We start from the raw sequence: 19,814 nt of genomic DNA, 5'->3' as shown, positions 1-19,814 counted from the left end.
GCAACTATACGAGGTTGGAGCCCCCGTGGAACGGGTGGCAGTGGATATAGCAGGACCCTTGCCTCTGACGACGAACGGAAATAGGTACATCTGCGTCACAATGGATTACTTCACCAAGTGGCCGGAAGCCTACGCCATCCCTGACCAGGAAGCCACTACCATCGCTAAGGTATTGGTGGAGGAGTTCTTCTGTCGCTTCTGTGTGCCTAACGAGCTCCATTCCGACCAGGGAAGGGAGTCAACAGTCCTTGCTGAGTGCTGCAAGCTTCTGGGTATCAAGAAGACCCGGACCACCCCTCTGCACCCACAGTCAGATGGAATGGTGGAGAGGTTTAATTGGACGTTGGGCCAGGAGTTGGCCAAGCAGTGCAACAATGATCAGTCTTCTTGGGATCAAAAGCTGCCTGCGCTCCTCATGGCCTACAGGTCTGCCGCCCACGAGACTACGGGGTATTCACCGGCAAAGCTGATGTTTGGACGTGAGCTGCGATTGCCGGTGGACCTACTGACAGGAAGGCCTCCTGGGGAAAGCCTTCCAAGGGACGCCTCCAGTCTTGCCCGTTAACTAGAGGAACGGCTGGAAGAGGTGCACCATCAAGTCCGTGGTGCCTTGAAGTTCTCCGGGGAGGCCATGAAGCGCGGTTACAATATGAGGGCAAGCCACGTTGACTTCAAGGAAGGAGACCAAGTCTGACTTTACAACCCGCAGAGGAAGAAAGGAAAGTCTCCGAAGTTACAGAGCCCCTGGGAAGGCCCTTATACTGTGCTAGAACGCCTCTCCGATGTGACTTACCGAATCCGGAGAACGGAAAGGACCAAGCCGAAAGTTGTCCACGTCAACCGGCTATGGAGGTACCACGGTCCGGGAAACTACACCTGGAACAACTACAGACACCCAGCAGCCGACGAAAACGCAAGGGACGTCCAGGACCGAGAGGAGGTCGACGACGACATAGGTCTTCTGGACCTTTCAGCCGAGGGAGATAACCTCCCGGCTTCGGCAGATGTTCCAGGGACACCCCAAGAAGCGGACGACGACGAGGCGCACCAGGAGACAGACGCGCAGGAGGCACCGAGCAGAAGACAGAGACAACGCAGGCGTCCACAGCGATACGACGATTATTATGTTTTTGATTAATTTTCTTATGTTAGTATATAGTTAAGTGTGTGATCGGGACGATCACAATTAAGAGGGGGGGATAGTGTTATGCTGGAGGCTTCCCCCGGCGTCCATGGGCCTCTAGAAGGCTCCGGGAGGAGCGAGCAGGGGGACGGGGAGCAAGGCGAGCCGTCCGTGCCCCGCGGGGCTAGCGGCCAGGCGCCAGGCGGGAAGTGTTGCCAACTCGCACATATTTTTGCTACATGTTCTTGTATGATCTAAAATATACTGTAACGTTCTAGACTGTACTGTTCTGTATATATATAGGAGAAGAGGGCGAGAGGGGACAGTACCAGTCATAGTAAGCTAGTCGTAAGTGAAGAGTCAGAGTGAAGTGTACTACTAAGGAAGAATATTAAACTACAGAAGCTGTGCAAAGTGTTTACATATCTCCCTCCCACGGAGTCTCCTGACGGCAACACGGAACCCAAGTAACACGTCCGGCATAACAATATTATTGATGCCTAGATACACGTATTTATGATGTAGTGACTCGTGATCTGATGACATGTGGAGGATGAGATATGGTGTGTGTGTGTGTGTGTGTGCAATAGAAGGCAGACTAAAGAAAAAGGTTTAGAAAGAGGAGATGCATAAGAGAAAATGGAGTGATGTGAAGGATAGGCTAATGATTTGAAAATGGAGAGAACGGGAAGATTAAAGAGAAAATGGAAAGATTTAGGGTGTCACTACAGAACTCCCCCCTAGTGACGAGGTAGGAGTAACGTTACTTGCGTTTTGTGGCGCTGGACATTGTCTTTGGTTAGCACAGGACTAGGGAACACTGACACCGTGTTAGCTGGTGGAGGATCCGGGCACAGGAGGTACGCGGGTTTGACCCGGTCGATTGCGATGACGTCGGACTTGCCGTGGCGGTCAATTGCAATGTGTTTACGCGTCCTCCTGATGACGGCGAAGGGGCCATCATACGGTTGTTGCAGAGGCTTCTTCGCGGCGTCCATTCGCACGAACACTGTGTGCAGGTGTCGAGGTACTGGCTCACGATCGTCCTGGTGGGCGATGTACGTGGCGGCACTGGCTGGAGTCTCTGCATGGCGTCCTTGAGGTTCCTGGCATAGAGAACTTCTCCTGGTAGGCGTAGAGTGGTGCCGTACAGGAGCTCTGCAGATGAGTGGCCGAGCTCTTTTTGAAGGACGTCTGTATGCCGAGAAGGGCTAGGCGCAGGGTCGTGGTCCAGTCGCTGCGGTCCTGGTATTGTTGCTGCCAACGATGCCTTGAGTTGGCGGTGGAAGGGTTCTACCAGGCCATTGGACTGAGGATGGTAGCTGGCAGTCCTGATGTGCTTGATCCCCAGTATAGTCATGACCTTGCTCCACAGGCTGGAATAGAACTGGCTTCCACGGTCGGTGAGGCTGAGAGGCGTGCCGAAGCGTGACACCAGGTGTTGACGAACTCTCTGGTGATGGTGTCCGTTATGTCTTTAATCGGGACAGCTTCGGGCCAGCGTGTGACTCTGTCAACGCAGGTGAGGAAGTAGTTGTAGGCGTTGGAGTGTGGAAGTGGGCCAACGAGGTCGACGTGGACGTGTTCGAGTCTGGAGGATCGAGGCGAAAACGTTGCTGGAGGCGAGACGACGTGGCGCGTCACCTTGGAGGCCTGGCTCTGGACGCAGGTGCGGGTCCAGTCTCTGACGTCCTTGTTGATCCCCGTCCATATAAATCGCGATGACATCATCCGTTGCGACGCTCGTATCCCGGGGTGTGAGAGGTCGTGCAGCTGGCGGAAGAGAGGGTACCGGTGGTTCTTCGGCAGGTAAGGCCGGATGGTGCCGCTAGATGCGTCAGCGTAGAGATGCACGTGAAATGCCAGAATTTTTCTCTTTTTTACACTCACACACGTCCTCTGCGTGTAACGAAACACACGAGAAATTAATCCAGACAAGGAAAGGTTTGCCGGCGCCGGGGATCGAACCCGCGACCAGCGTAACGGGAGAGCCACTCCTTTACCAGTCGGCCAAAGAGGTACCCCCCTGGCTAAGTGGGTTATGGGAGGCTCGCCCATCAGGCAAGTCGGCACTACACACGTTGGTCCCGGGGAACTCGATTTGCCTCATCGACAATGCGGAGTTTTCTTTCAATTGCTGCAACCCGGCGTCGTCAACTTGGTCTGCAGCAATGGCGGCATAATCGATGAGGGAGGAGGATGTTGCAAAGATGTTACGTGAGAGAGCGTCAGCGGGAATGTTGTCTTCACCTCTGGCGTACCGGATGTCGGTTGTGAACTGCGAGATGAAGTCGATGTGGCGCAGCTGCCTGGGAGTGTAGGTAGACTTGTTGTTGATGAAGGCTGTGGCAATGGGCTTGTGGTCGGTATAAATGTGAAATTCCCGGCCTTCGACGAAGTATCCGAAGCGTTTGATAGCTTTGTAGATGGCGAGAAGTTCCCTGTCGAAGGCGCTGTACTTCTTCTCGGCGTTGTTGAGTTTCTGCGAGAAGAATGCAACGAGTCTCCATGCTCCGTTCACGTGCTGCTGCAAGACTCCACCAACGCCGGTGTCTGAGGCGTCCGTTGAGATTGAAGTAGTGGCGTCTGGAGTAGGGAAGCTGAGTGTGGTAACTGCTTTGAGTGCGCCGTTGGATGTGAGGAAGGCGTCGTCAGCTTCGGGAGTCCAGGCGAGTGTGACGGACTGGCCTCTCTTGCAAGGCTTGATCATGGAGTAGAGTGGCTGAAAGATGAGCGCGCAGCGTGGGATGAAGCGGTTGTAGTAGTTGATCATCCTTAGGAACTACTTGAACTGGCGCTGAGTTGTCGGCTTCGGGAACTGTTGAATGGCGTCACATCAGGAAGAGATGGGGGTGATGCCTGAAGTAGAGACGGTGTGGCCGAGGAAATCTACGGAGATAACACCGAACTCTGACTTGTCGACGCTGATTTGAATGCCATAGTCTTTGAGGCGGGTGAAAACTTGTTCGAGTTGATGGCGGTGTGTGTCAGCGTCAGGACTGGCGATGATGACGTCGTCGATTTAGGTGAAGCAGAACGGCAGTCCTCGCAGTACTTCATTCATGAACCTCTGGAAGGTTTGGGCGGAGTTCTTGAGACCTACTCGTACAATCCAACAGGTGTAATAATGGCTGTCTTCGGGGTGTCCGCTGGGTTGACTGGAATCTGGTGGAAGACTTTGATGAGGTCGATCCTGGAGAAGATGGTGGAGCCAGCAAGATGTGAGGAGAACTCTTAAATGTTGCATGGGCATTGGGTAACGATCCATAATGGTCCGCGAGTTGAGGGCTCGGTAGACTCCACACGGTCTAATGTCACTGTTCCTCTTGGGGACTACGTGGAGGGCAGATGACCAGTTGCTTGAGCTGGGGCGGATGACACCTTGCCGTATCGGACTCGAACTCGGCCTTGGCTTGTTTGTAGCGTTCTGAAGTTAAGCGGCGAGCCTTGGCGTGCCTTGGTGGTCCGGTTGTCTCTATGTGGTGCGTCACGTGGTGCTTCACAGGCTTGTTGGCTGTGTGTGGCTGCGTCAGCGTCAGGAAGGACTTGAGGAGAGACGCAAATCGGTTGTCTGCACTGATGGTGGCGATGCGGGTGCTTTCTCCTGCTGTTGTTCCGGTTCTGGTTGAGATGGATGTCAGCGGATCGAGAAGCTTGCGACTTCTAATGTCAATCAGGAGATTGAAGTGCGTCAAGAAATCGGCGCCCAGAATTGGTTGTGAAACTGTTGCCAAGTAGAAGGTCCACTCGAACGACTGGCGAAGGTTGAGGCCCAGCTGGAGCGTTTGTTTCTTATAGACAGGGATCCCCGTGCCGTTGGCTGCGTAGAGGCGAGTGATGCTTTGTAATGACCTCTTGCTTGGAGTGGCGGGGAGAACGCTGACTTCGACGCCATTCTCCAGTGTCGATGAAGAAGTTGGTGCGGGAGAGTGGCTCGAAGATATGGAATAGCTTCGAGGTGTGTTGACGGACGCTATGCGCTGTTAGCGCCCGACGGGAATGTTTCAAAGAATCCTGGAGGCTGCATTTTCTTCGTACCATAGAAATGCGTCTCCGGAAATACTTGTTCTGAAGGGAGCCAATTCTCGTACACCTGCTCGCTGTCGCTCCCGACGAAGTGTCCTCTTCACCGCTTCCACAGTTGGTATTAGATGAGGCCAACCAACGTCAACTTGAGCATAAAAGATGTCAACAGTTTGGCTAATGGGCTTTGTCGTTTTAGCAGCACGCTCCTTCATGTTTGACAACATAATCTCTACCTCTGATTGCCCAGGAACAGGGAGGTGATTATGAGAAGGTTTTTTGTTTTTTTTTACAGCTAAGGCTCAGACAGTTCAAGGGCGTAAAGAAAAATATAAAAAAAGGCCGCTACTTACTGCTCCTGAATAGAGGTCAAAGGAGTGTCCAAAAAGAGAGGTCGATTTCGGGAGGAGAGGTGTCCTGATACCCTCCTCTTGAAAGAGTTCAAGTCGTAGGCAGGAGGAAATACAGATGAAGGAAGATTGTTCCAGAGTTTACCAGCGTGAGGGATGAAAGAGTGAAGATGCTGGTTGACTCTTGCATAAGGGGTTTGGACAGTATAGGGATGAGCATAAGTAGAAAGTCGTATGCAGCGGGGTCGCGGGAGGGGGGGAGGCATGCAGTTAGCAAGTTCAAAAGAGCAGTCAGCATGAAAATATCGATAGAAGATAGAAAGAGAGGCAACATGGCGGCGGAATTTGAGAGGTAGAAGACTATCAGTATGAGGAGAGCTGATGAGACGAAGAGCCTTTGACTCCACTCTGTCAAGGAGAGCTGTGTGAGTGGACCCCCCCACACACATGAGATGCATACTCCACACGAGGGAGGACAAGGCCCCTGTAAATGGATAGCAACTGTGCGGGGGAGAAGAACTGGCGGAGACGGTACAGAACGCCTAGCCTCAAGGAAGCTGATTTAGTAAGAGATGAGATATGAAGTTTCCAGTTGAGATTTTGAGTTAAGGATAGACCGAGGATGTTTAGTGTTGAAGAAGGTGATAGCTGAGTCTTGTCAAAGAATAGGGGATAGTTGTTTGGAAGATGGTGTCGAGTGGATAGGTGGAGAAACTGTGTTTTTGAGGCGTTGAAGGACACCAGGTTCCTCTTGCCCCAATCGGAAATAATAGTAAGGTCTGAGGCTAAGCGTTCTGTTGCCTCCAGCCTTGAATCGTTAAGTTCCTGTAGGGTGGGTCTTCTATTAAAAGAAGTTGAGTAATGCAGAGTGGAGTCATCGGCGTAAGAATGGATAGGACAGTTCGTTTTGGAAAGAAGATCATCAGTGAACAACAGAAAGAGAGTGGGAGATAGGACAGAACCCTGTGGGACACCACTGTTAATAGGTTTAGGGGAAGAACAGTGACCGTCTACCACAGCAGAAATAGAACGGTCAGAAAGGAAACTGGAGATAAAGGTACAGAGAGAAGGATAGAAACCGTAGGAGGGTAGTTTGGAAAGCAAAGATTTGTGCCAGACCCTATCAAAACCCTTTGATATGTCCAGCGCAATAGCAAAGGTTTCACCGAAACGGCTAAGAGAGGATGACCAAGAGTCAATTAGGAAGGCAAGGAGATCAACAGTAGAACGCCCCTTGCGGAACCCATACTGGCGATCAGATAGAAGGTCAGAAGTAGAAAGGTGCTTTTGAATCTTCCGGTTAAGGATTGATCCAAAAGCTTTAGACAGACAAGAAAGTAAAGCTATAGGACGGTAGTTTGAGGGATTGGAACGGTCACCCTTCTTAGGCACAGGCTGTATGAAGGCATACTTCCAGCAAGAAGGAAAGGTAGATATTGACAGGCAGAGGCGAAAAAGTTTGACCAGGCAGGGTGACAGCACGGAGGCACAGTTTTTAAGGACAATAGGAGGCACTCCATCAGGTCCATAAGCCTTCTGAGGATTGAGGCCAGAGAGGGCATAGAAAACATCATTTTGAAGAATCTTTATAACAGGCATAAAGGAGTCAGAGGGGGGATGAGTAGGAGGAATATTCCCAGAATCGTCCAGAGTGGAGTTTTTAGAAAAAGTTTGAGAGAAGAGTTCAGCCTTAGAGATAGATGAGACGGCAGTGTTGCCGTCAGGACTGAGGAGTGGAGGGAAAGATGAAGAAGTGAAGTTGGAGGAGATGTTTTTGGCTAGATGCCAGAAGTCACGGGAAGAGTTAGAGAAAGCAAGGTTTTGGCATTTTCTATTAATAAAAGAGTTTTTAGTTAGTCGGAGAATAGATTTGGCACGATTCCGGGCAGAAATGTAAAGTTCATGGTTAGCATTAGTTTGAAGGCTCTGGTACCTTTTGTGAGCTGCCTCTCTATCATTGACAGCACGAGAACAAGCGTGATTAAACCAAGGCTTTTTAGCGTGAGGAGTAGAGAAAGTACGTGGAATGTATGCCTCCATTCCAGAGACAATCACCTCTGTGATGCGCTGAGCACACACAGAGGGGTCTCTATCCTGGAAGCAATAATCATTCCACGGGAAATCGGAAAAGTGCATCCTCAGGTCGTCCCACCAAACTGAAGCAAAATGCCAGAAGCATCGCCTCTTCGGTGGGTCCAGAGGGTGTACAGGAGTGATAGGACAGGATACAGAAAAAGATTGTGATCGGAGGAGCCCAACGGAGAGAACAGTTTGACAGAAAAAGCAGAAGGGTTTGAGGTAAGGAAGAGGTCAAGAATGTTGGGCCGGTCTCCAAGACGGTCGGGAATACGTGTAGGGTGCTGGACCAACTGCTCTAGATCGTTGAGAAGAGCAAAGTTGTAGGCTTGTTCACCAGGCTGGTCAGTGAAAGAGAATGAAAGCCAAAGCTGATGGTGAACATTGAAATCTCCTAGGATGGAGATTTCAGCGAAGGGAGAGTTGGTCAAGATGTACTCCACTTTAGAGTTCAAGTAGTCAAAGAATTTTACATAGTTAGTAGAGCTAGGTGAGAGATAAACAGCATAGATGTATTTAGTAATAGAATGACAATGAAGTCTTAGCCAGATGGTGGAAAATTCTGAAGAATCAAGGTTGTGGGCACGAGAGCAAGTGATGTCGTTGCGCACGTAGGCGCAACATTCAGCTTTGGATTGAAATTTAGGAGAGAGATAGTAGGAGGGAACAGAGTAGAGATTGCTGTCAGTAGCCTCAGAAACCTGTGTTTCGGTAAGGAAGAGAAGGTGAGGTCTAGAGGAAGAGAGATGATGTTCCACAGAATGAAAACTAAAACGAAGACCGCGAATGTTGCAGAAATTGAGAAGAAAGAGGTTCGAGGAGTTATCAAGACACCTCTCGGGTCGGCTGCCAGAAGAGGAGTCCTCCTTGGGGGAATTTGTGCCCCCCCCCCCCCCAGGCGGGGACTCCGAGGCAAGGTGAAGATGCGCCATTTTGAAATTTGAATTTTGGGAAAAGGTGAATATGTTGTGTGAATGTAGTGTGGTGTGGATAGAGAGAGGATCTGTCTTTAGAGAGCATGCTGAACTACTCTCCGGTGTTGGTGAGACAATAGGGAAACGGTTAGTGAGGACATGGGAAGGGTCTTTGGAGGGCTTCAGCTCCCTTCTCACCTCCCATATATACCTCACCGGGAGTGGCTTGCGCCCGTTCGGTAGGTGTCTTCCTACCTACTCCAGCCGAAGATCCGAAGATGATCTTGCCGTTGACGGTGGAAATTCTTGCGCTGCAGTCCCTGTTAATGCACCGCCAGCACATCCGCTCCCTTTGTTCTTTATTCTTCGTAAACACATGGTGTCCGACGATCAGCTTTAAGTTGCCCCTGTACGCTGGTATGATAGGTGATGGAGGAGGGGGATACTCGTCACTCAGCTCAGCATATGATGAAACACCCGGTTCTGGGTAAGGTGTTAAGCAAAGCTTTGACATCTTGCTCCATGATGATGAGGCTGATAAGTACTGACTGACGTGAGCGGTCACCACACTTTATATGCCTCGTGTCGCAGAGGGTGTGGGCAGGTGGGCGTGACTGCCATGGCTCCTGACCTGACCTGACTTCACTCCGTATGACCTTTTAGGACCCTTGCATAAAACAAGGGTATTTAAGGGATCAGGAGTTAATTATCAATTATCAAGATTTAAGATACTTGTCATGAAGGTGTGAAGTGATTTTTCAAGATTTTCAACCACTGGGTGAGGTTAGTAAAGCCACCACACCCTGACAATCCTTTAATGAAGGCGAGGGCGGATCATGGGGGCGCCTACGCCTGTGGGCAGCTGAGCCATGCTCCCCAAACCCTCACGATAAGTAACTTTTGTGATGTACGTAAAAGACATCATAAATATAACTCATACGAATTTATTTTTGATATAAACATTATGATATATCAAAAACAAGTGAACATTCCAGCATTAGGTATTTATACTGAAATTCAGAAACATGGTATTCATATTTTACAGTGATGGAGCTTACATTTTTTACTCTCACCGGAGTTGTAAGGTGGGTAATTAATGTAACAATTATGTTTATATAATTACTTGAAGGTACGAAAGTAGAAAATACGCTATTTTCTTAACAAAGATAAATAAGTTAAGCTTTTCACGAGCGGCAGCACTCATGGCGAGAAGCATTGACGTGGAAATAAAGTCCAAATTTTAATACAAACACAATAATGTTAGAAATTACACCCAGGATATATATATATATATATATATATATATATATATATATATATATATATATATATATATATATATATATATACACACACAGAGAGAGAGAGAGAGATTGGAGGGGCTGATAGCGTGGGTGTTGATGTATTCTCAGAATAATGGGGGAGCTAGGGTCACTGTGGGAATAAGTGAGGTGTGGTCTGCGACCCAGAGTCTCCGCGACGCTCGGTTCTACAAGAGAAAGGACTCTGCGTCGCAGGAAGAATTTGGCGACGCTCGATCCGCGACCTAGAGTCCCCGAAACGCTCAAACCTAGAACCCACTGAACCACTGCTGGCTTGTGTTATGCCATGGCGTCACTGCACACGCAATACGCGGATCGGGAGGAGTCGCTGACGGTCTGTCAGGGATCACGGCGGCGGGAGTGCCGCTTCAGGAAACACCAGCGGTGATACCAATGCCGCGGGGGTAGGAAGGCGCCGGCAGGGATGCCGGGGGCCATAGCAGCAGGGGGCTGGTGAGGTGACAAGTGAATTGGTGTGCCGGGCTGGCGAAGGAGGGAGCCGGCCATGGGTGCGGTGCGGCGGCCAGACAGACTGGGGTACGATGGTGAGTCACTAGTGGGGAGTGGCGTAGGAGCGGGTGACTGGGCTGGGCTGGGCTGGGCTGGGCGAGGTACTGCAGCGAGGAGGGCGACACCTGCGTGGGTGCGGGGCTGCTTGTCGGAATCCTTTGGACGGCCCAAGGCGAGGTGGCGAGGGGCGAGGGCAGGAACCCCCACGCGAGTCTTCGGTGGCTGGCGAGATGCGGGAGCCTGCCGGCGGCGGAAGAGCCTCGGGTCACGTGGGGAGATCACGAGGCTGGGCGCGGCCTGCTGTGGGCCGGCGGGTTCTCGGTGCGGGGTGATGGCCGGGGCGTGAGGTGGGGCGAAGACCATGACCAACAGGGACGGCGGCGCGGGCGGCGGCGTCAGCAGCATGATCGGCAACAGGCCGTACCTCGTCTTGACTCCGGAGGTCACCAATTGTAGTGGCAGCCTAGGCCACTACATGGAAGCCAAGCATTGCTGCTTGTGTGCTTCCGAAGACAGATACCCAGCTGCAAGAGCTGAGCCGTATGGGTCTACTAAGCTATCTTCTTAGGTTAAGGAAAAACCTTTAGCATGTTTGGTGCTACTTCCGGTTTGAAGGCGGCGGTAACGGTAACGGTAAGTTTTGAGGGGCTTGAACCCTCGCGGGCTGTGTGCCAAAGGCTGGCCCGCCTCTCTCTTGCAGGTCTCTACGCCACGGATGCGCCACAGCCCCAAACGCCAGAGCCCCAAAATGCACGACTCCCCTGGAGTGACCAAACACCAGGCCCTAAGAAAGAAAGGTGTGAAGAATTGAAAAGAAGGAAATTAGAGGGTGACAGTGGTTTGCACGTTTAATAATAGGGTAGATGGCAGGAGGAGTAATCCGTATAGCGGAGGGACCTTTTTAGTGGGGTACAGGCAGGATAGGGGAAGAGGTGAGCGGAACGGAGTGGATTCCATAAGGGTAACACGTGAGACAGTTTGGTGACAGAGGGAAGAGACCTTTGTACAGCAAAGGGGCCATTTATTGAAAGTGGGTCGTTCGAACAACGCAAGTAAAGTGGGAGGTATCAGAAGAAGACCTTTTTGGTGGGGTCCAGCCAGGTGAAGCGAGCGGAACGGAGGGGATTCCATGAAAGTGATACGTTAAACAGTGCAGTGACAGATTGAAGGGACCTTTTTATAGCAAAGGGATCATTTATTTAAAGTTGGTCATTCGAACCACGCAAGTATAGTTGGAGAGAAAAAAAAAAAAGGGAGATAGAGAAAGAGAAAAAAAAACATTCAATAAATAAATAAATGTATAAAAAGATAAATAAATAACTAACTAACTAAATAAATAAATGTATAAAAAGATAACTAACTAACTAACTAAATAAATAAATAAATAAGTAAATAAATAAATAAATAAAATAAAATAAATAAAAAATATTAATAATAATAACCCTCGTAATCCGCTGCTAGGGAGCGGACGCTCGGGTAGCTGAGTCGCAGTCGATGGATCATTACCCTATTCCTCCTCGCCAGAGAGGTATGGGTGGGCAGGTGCCGGTACCAGTACCGGCAATAACGGTACCAGCCATACAGTACGGTACCGGTAGCAGACTGCTCGGTACTGGTACAGATACTGACCAGTCGCTCATGATGTCCCTCATTTCTTCCTCACACGAGTGAGGCTGAGACTGAGTGCCTGAGTGGATATCTCGGTGATATGGATATTCTCTCTCTCTCTCTCTCTCTCTCTCTCTCTCTCTCTCTCTCTCTCTCTCTCTCTCTCTCTCTCTCTCTCTCTCTCTCTCTCTCTCTCTCTCTCTCTCTCTCTCTCTCTCCTGAAAAAGTGAATATTTTTTAGATAAAAAGAGAGCATAAATAGTTATTATGAATGGACTCATAGTCTAATAGCAATAACAGTATATATTAGCAAACCTTAAAAAAAGAATCGGACATGAAGAATTACCTAATAGATAAGTTAATAAAATAATGGAGGCGGGAGGGATGAGGCAGGGCAACATGGCGGATGCATGGCGGCCCGGGTAGACGGGCAGCGAAACAGGGCCCGAATCCAAAGAGAAGGCTGCTTACCGACATCGGTATCATTACCGAGCGTTGGCCCGGACGACATCGGTAAATTCAGATCCAAAGAGGAGAGTAAACGATATCGCTCGGGCCTCGCTACTGCAGAAAGCCAACTGATTGGGTGAGCGCCACGATGATGTCATCAGACTCGACAGCCAATCACAGCAAGTCTTTGAAAAAAATTCAGCCAATCATACGGCTGCATTCCTCAGCTGTGGCGGCCAACTTTGTCAGATTGTCGTACTCAGCCGCTTATATTTCCAACTTCCTACCCCAAAACGGTCTTCAGGGCTGCAATAACGAAACTCATTTATAGTTATAGCTAAAAGAGCTAGATCCTGATGTTTCTTGGCAATAGTTAGGCAACTTAGGCGTTAGAAACCGGTAAATACTATGCTCTGAGTACGATAACCCTCACCTTACACACGGCAGGAAAGTACTTTTACCCAGAAAATGGCTCAACCACTGAGGAAAATGCGGCGGCCGAGGTTCAGTGAGTCTGAGCTGCTGACAATGGTTGAGGAGGTGGAGTAGAGAGAGGCAGTCATCATCGGGAAACATGACTACGAGGTATAACGAGAGAAGAAGCAGCCTATAGCTGGCAGCAAGTCGCCCTCAGCCTGATATGGTTGCCGATTTCCGGCACAAAAACTCTCTCCAGGGCCCCGATAACTAGATTCATATATTATTATAGTCATAATGACTGATTATTAGTGCTTCTGGGCAATAGTTAAGGGTCAGAAACAAGTAAATACGATGCTCTGAGTACGACTATCTGGCAATGGTGCTCAGAGATGCCAGATTTTCTTGTGACAGTGACACTCTTTACCGGGGAGGGGGCGGGGCACGGGCCGGGGTGGAGGCCGGTACTAGAAGCGGTAATGGTTACCGGTACTACTCGGTACTAGTTACCGATCAAAGTACCGGTACTTTAACGGTACCATAGTACCGACTAGTACCGGTACTTTTATTGGTAACCGGTACCGAGTAGTACCAGTACCTTTATCGGTAACCAGTACCGAATAGTACCTTTCTTACACAAGGGCATAACTTGAAGAAGAGTAAAGCAAACATTTGTAAAAAACAGAACTTATAAAGATTATCTGAAGTACACATAAAATAACGTGCATTTCAAACCAGCAAGCAGGTGCATAGGCCAACATAGCATAAGGTAAGCATAAACACAAATCAAGCAAGGACAAACAAACAGCGGATAAACAAAATCAGGCAACAGGCAGTGAGGGTCGGGGGCCAGGCGCAGTCGGTGGAGGTGAGCGCTGAGTAGTGTGTGGCCCAGGCGGAGGCGTGTCAGGTACTCCACGTGTCAAAGGTAACAAATTGACTTGGGGTCTTGGTCTTGGTCCTGGGTGTCGATATTACACCAATGCCATCTAGTGAGCCGACGCCAGCTGCTCACAGAGTTCCGTTCAGGATTCCTGTCTTTCTTTTAGAGTCTTTGAGTATCACTAGAGGGACGGGCCCTTTTCCGAAGGTTGAGAGGGAAAAGATTACTCCCTTCCTGCCAAAAGGCGGCGACAGACCGACTCTATCGGTGATCGAAATCTAGCCGACCAAGTCGATCTGTCGACGAGGACTGGCGTGTCTCTGCGCGTCTTCCGTCTCCTCCAAGATTTATCCCCTAGTACTGTATCACTAGGGGAAACGTGCCCTTGTCCGAAGACGGTCCGTTAAGAGGGCAAAAATGCTCCCTCCCTGCGCGGGGGAGCACGGGCTTAGCCTAATGGCCGCCCGAAGCAGGGTGCCGACTCTATCGGCGATCGAAATCTAGAACTCCCTGCGTCTTTTTTTTTTCTTCAGAAGAGAGGGGGGAAGAGAAGAGAGGAAGTAGAGGAAGGTAAGCGAGAAGCAGAAGGAAGTGGGAGATGGAAAGGCATTGTCTGTTGGTTGTGTTGTTGGTGGAGCGTATTGGGTTTGGGTGCATGTTTTTTTAGTGCTTTCGTGTTTTGGTTGGGTGCTGGTGTTTGTGGTGTGGAGTTACTCTTTTGGTGGGAGCTAACTAGGTAGCTGTGATGTGCGTGTTGGTTGTGTGTGTGTGTGTGTGTGTGTGTGTGTGTGTGTGTGTGTGTGTGTGTGTGTGTGTGTGATTGGTTTGAGCTAGCTAGCTGAGTTAATAGTGGTTGTGTTCAGATCAATAAAATTTTGGTTCTGGGTTAGGGTGAGTTTGGAGGTTGTGTAAGCTGCTTGGGAAATATCGGTGGAATCGCGTAATGTTTGGGAGGTTGTTCATTAGGGTTGTGTGTAGAGGGATGTCTAGGTAGGCGATTTTTTCCCAGATCTGCGTGGCTGTACGATGGAGTCTTACGTTAACTGGTAGGGTTTTCGTGTTTATGTGGATTTGCTCATTTGTTTGTGTGGAGGAGAACTGCTGGTTAGTGGCAAACCTAAGAGCCTTATTTTGTAGTTCTTGAAGTTTGCTGATCTGGGTTTTACTGAGGGAGTGAGTGGGGATGGGAGTGTAATCTAAAATGGGAAGGGTAAGTGTTTTAACAAGGTGTAGTTTAATCTTGGTGGGCATCTGTCTGAACCGGTATAGTTTTACCAGAGTTGTCTTTGCCTGTCCACATCTCTTTTGAACGTGAGCGGAGTAGCCGTTGCCGGTAATGGAGAGGCCCAGAAGTGAGCCGTGGTGTGTAGTTTGGATTACTCTGGTGTTTGTGTTGATGTGTTCGTGTCGTCTTGCGCCGAGATTAAGAACAGAGAATTTTGTTGCGTTTGTGTTAATGTGCCAGTTGTGTTCGAATGTATTTTGAAAGTTTATCTGTTCTGCATTCCTTCGGTGGGCCATTTCGTGGGAAGGGCCTGGGTACCCGGATATCTGTGTCACATCATCCGCGTACGAGAGGTTGATCCCTCTCGTAGCGGCTGGGGTATCATTCCAGTATAAAATGAACAACATTGGGGATAGTACGCTGCCCTGAGGAACACCACAGCGAATGTCAAAGCTGTCACCAAGGAAGGTTTCCAGTTTGATCCTCGCCTTCCTGTCATACAGGAAATTGCACATGAGCTTTTCAAGGATGACAGGTAGGTCGAGTGCCAAGATCTTGTACTTAAGTCCTTGGTGCCAAACTTTGTCAAAGGCTTTTGTGATATCCCTCAGAGCAACGTGGCACTGACGGAGTCTGACTTGGTGTGTGCTATTTGTTCAGTGGCGAGAGCGAGAGCATGGGTAGTGCCACGCCCGCCACGGAAGCCGAATTGTCAGAAAATTCTAAATGGTTTCTTAACCTGTGGTTGATTAATTTTTCAAGGATTTTTCCGGGTACCTCCAGGAGTGAAATTGGCCTGTAATTAATTGGAAGATGGGCCGATTTTTCCTTCTTGGGGATTAATTTAATGGTTGCATTTTCGAAGGCCCGTGGGAAGTAGTCCGCCGCGAAGGTGGCATTGTAAATATCACGGAGCCTGGAAATGGCCTCTGTAGGGAGATGTCTGAGGATTGTTTTATTGATGCCGCTGTGCCCCGGGCAGGTGTTTTTGAGGGAACTAATGACAGTTTGAATTTCTTCGGTGGTGAACGGGCGAGTCAGAAAATTGTCTGGCTTTAGCCGTGTGAGGTCACTGGTGTGATATAGAGTTATTCTGTTTGCGTGGTGTGTGAGGTGCTGGCGGACGGTGAGTTCTGTATTTGGGTTGCCGTCGTTGTCTTCTGTCAGGATAGTGGACCAGAGTCGCCTGTGTATGGCTTCCTTTTCTTCTAATGTGTAAACTTTAGTGTTGTTATAGTCCAGAAGGTAGTGTTGGTCTGGGTGCTAAGTTCCTATGAGATTTTTGATACGGCGCTAGAAGGTGAAGGGCTCCGGAAATTTGTCTGCTGTGTCACGTACGATGGCGCTCCATGTGTCCGTGCTTCCTTGCCGAAGGCGGGCCTGTAATATGGATTGTAGCTGTTTGAATCGCTGGTAGAGGTGGTAAGTCCAGCCTCTGTTTGAGGCCTCCTGTTGTATGGCGTTGAATTGCATGCACTAGTAGTGTCTTTGTGTGGTGTGAGAGGGTGTGGTGTGGGAGTTTTTTGTAGTGAGATAGGGGTATGTGTGTGTTGATGGCTGATGTGACATTGTCATACCAAGTGTCCACTGCTCTGTCAATTTCTCCGGGTGTGGAGTTATTTAGAGGGAGGTTGTTGTTGAATTTGTTTTTGAGTTCATCTTTAAAGGAGTCGAAATTGGCGTGGGCGAGATTTCGTCTTGGAGGGGTGGGAGAGAGTATCGGCCTAGTTGATATTTTAAATATTATGGGGGTGAGGTCGCTGGTGGTAATAGGCCCTTGAATTGTGTGAGTGTTGTGGTACGTTCTGTGATTATAAAAGACGACGTCTGGTGTGGTGGCAGTGTTGTGGGCAAGGTACATAGGAAAATGGGGGCCGAGATGCTGCAAGGTTCTGTTGGCCATCATGGTGGCGAGTTGTCTTCCGGCTGTGTTCGTGCGTCTGTATCCTAGGTGGGGGTCATTTGCATTGAGGTCGGCGATCATGTAGACTGGCATCTGCTGTCTAAATATGGTGAAAAAGTCGGGGGTTGGTATGTATGGTCTGGCAGGGGGTTGATAGAGAGTGGCGATAAGAACTTTTCCCATTGTTGTGTTAACCTCTATTGCAAGGGCGTCGGAGATAAAGTCGTCATACAACTTATATTGTATGTTATGTTTGATTGCCGTTGCAGTGCCATCGCTGTGGTTACCTGAGTGTTTTTTTCTATGGACGGTATACCCGAAGATCTTAAGGGGTTGATTATCCGGGATACCATGACTGTTGAGTAGTATGATATCTGGGTCGTATAAGCGGTAGGTATTTATCAAGCCGAATTTTCTCTCCCTCCAGTTCAGTACATTGTGTTGAAGGATCGTTAGCTCGCCCGTCCTGAATGGTTATTTTTCGCCGCGCTTCTTGTGTGAGGTGGTTTCTTGTAGGGAGGAGGAGCAGGGTCAGTGGATGTGGAGCGGGGGGTGGGGCAGAGGAGGAGATTGTCTGTGCGGGATCGTCGGGCTTGGCGGTAGAGAAGGAGGATGGGTTTGGTGTGTTGACATTCTGGGAGTCAGGCAGGGTTGAGCTGGTTTGGGTGGTGGGGCTTGGGTCAGAGGCGGGCTCCAAAGCGACCGTCTCTGTGGTGTTGACGTGGGTAGCCGGTGCGCTGGCAGCTGCGTGCTCTTCAGTTGCGTCCTCTGCGTGTGCAGTGTCATCTGGTTCTGGCGACATGCATGGGAGTTTTAATATTTTGGCTGAGTTAGGGAAATTGGGGATTTTGATGGCCGGCAGGTCATTCATCTGTAAAGTTTGGGTGAGGATTTCTTGAAAGGATCCGGGGATTTCAATGTTGGTCAGGTGGGCATGAACGAAGCATGTAAGGATTTTGGCGGGAGTGTCAGGGTGGAAGGCTGGGAGGCCGGTGAGGGAGGGGAGTCCTGTTGGTGCTGTTTTAGCGGCGCCGTTGTAGGAGTGAGGTAGGTTGTTCTGCTACTCCTTCATTGACTGTCTCTTGGCTGCGGTCGCCGCCTTCCTCTTTGGGCATTGTGTGGCAAGGGTGCGGTGAGGGCCCTCGCAATTCAGACACTTTTGGTCGGTGAAACGCAAGCGTGCCAGAGGTGGTCTTGAGAGGTGCACTCTGAACATACTTTGTATAGTCTGTCCTTAGGACACTCTGCAGTGGTGTGTTGCTCGATAGCGTAACATCGAAGGCAGTTAGTCAGTGGAATGTATTCCTCCTGTTCAATGTCATGGGGGGGATTCTCATGCTGAATAGCTTTAGGCCGCTTGCGAGTGCTTTTTGAGCCACAGCTGTGTGGTTGAAGGTCACTTTGATTATGGGGTTGCCGGGGAACTTGTAAATCTGGGATACCGAGTTTGCAGCGAAGTCGTTGATCCTCTCAATCTCATGGTGGATTTCGTCAGGGGAGTGGTCTTTAACGAAGTTGTCCACCCTGAACAGCAGAATGTTGCGCTTCGCTTTTAGGTCTGGAGGCAGGATCGGCGTGAAGTTGGCGGCGGTCAAGGCTGCATGGCAGGGTGGGTTGAATATGGTGTCGACTCGTCATCTTGAGAGGTGAGGACCACAAACCCGTCTCGTGCGGCGACTACCTTGGTGGCGAAAATGTTATGGTCGGTGAGAGTCTTCAGCAGGAAGAGCTTGTCGTCCTGGGTCTGGGAGGGGTGTTTTATCTTGATCCGCCCCATCTTACATGGCGTATGGACAGTAGTAGAAGTGCGGGCCCCTACCTAATTGCTCCCGTTTGGTGATGGCCGGGCTCCTAAAAGCCCTCGAAGCCACTCGCGAGCAAAGCCTAACCCTAGAGCTTGTTGCCCTGCCTCCTGGCACGTAAGGCTGCCACTTAGGCCCCCCTTGAGCAAGCCGCGGGGTTCACCAGAAGTGCCGAGGAGGTGTCTGGGGCGAGGTGGCCGAAAAAGGATAATTTTGCAGTGGAAGGGAAAGAGAGGTCCAGTCGCCCCGAGCGGGAGCTCTACCAAGGGGGAGCTCCCCGATATACAGGGTGATGCTTTGGGCTGGGTGGTACCGCCGGTACTTGTGATGCTGGCGATGGAGACGCCGCTCCGCGGAGGAAGCCTTGGTGGCAGCACGCCAACGCGTGACGGGTGGCGAGAGCCCAGATTGCGCTGTTTTTTTAGGCTGGAGCGGAGGAGGTGTTGACGCGGCAAGGGCTGGAGAGCAAGTGGGGTCTGATGATGACCATGTTGTGCCCATGCCCCCCCTGCATCTTGTTTTTGTTTTTGTTGTTGTTAAGGTTTATTGGACAAGATACAATTATATACATGTTATAAATGAATACAGCACAAATATATTGTAACGTGCACAAAGCGGGCGTCTGCCCGCCGCTGTCGGGGTTGCACCCGAAAGAGTCCAGGGGGGCAGCATATGTGCCCTGCCTGGAGGTGCGTGGGGGCTGTGTCTAGTGCGTCCTCTGCTGGCTCTCGCCCGTCGCCCGGTTGGGCGCGTAGCTACCGAGGTGGCGGAGCTGCGCGCAGCACCTCAAGCAGCACATTGGTCGGGGTGTGGCGGATAAGGTGGGCGGCCCTGGCTTCACCTCTCCGCAGCAAGCCGCCTTCTGCAAGGGGGACACCGTTCACTGGCACCTGTCGTAAGCGGGCGGTGGCGGGGCAGGACAGCATGTAGTGCACCAGCGGGCGCCTGGTGCGCCCCTCACAGTGCTCGCACGTCCGCCCCACGAAGTCGTTGGCGAGCTCCTCTCGCGTGCAGTAGCCCAGCCTGAGGCGCTGTAGCGGCACGCCGTCTTCTCTGGGCTGCTGCTGGGCGGAGTCTAGTGGGTGGTAGGCCGTGGCTGCAGCATACCACGCCGCCTGCCTCTTCGTTGCCTCCAGACCTCGTTGTTGGTGGGCTTCGCTGGCTGCCTGCCTGCGTCTTCCGTTATTGTTGTTGTTAAAGATTTACCT

The 19,814-nt window shown here is 50.4% G+C and overlaps 1 protein-coding gene across 1 annotated transcript in view; it reads right to left on the bottom strand.

Annotated features, from left to right (window-relative positions):
* The window catches only part of LOC126983515 (uncharacterized), a 57,907-nt gene that overhangs the window by 16,285 nt on the left and 21,808 nt on the right, over positions 1–19,814 (bottom strand). The gene's annotated exons all lie outside the window — the stretch shown is intronic.

Source organism: Eriocheir sinensis, chromosome 54, assembly GCF_024679095.1.
Source record: "Eriocheir sinensis breed Jianghai 21 chromosome 54, ASM2467909v1, whole genome shotgun sequence".
Classification (NCBI taxonomy): domain Eukaryota; kingdom Metazoa; phylum Arthropoda; class Malacostraca; order Decapoda; family Varunidae; genus Eriocheir; species Eriocheir sinensis.
The sequence above is the reverse complement of the archived record's forward strand: the minus strand, read 5'-3'. Positions and strand labels throughout refer to the sequence as shown.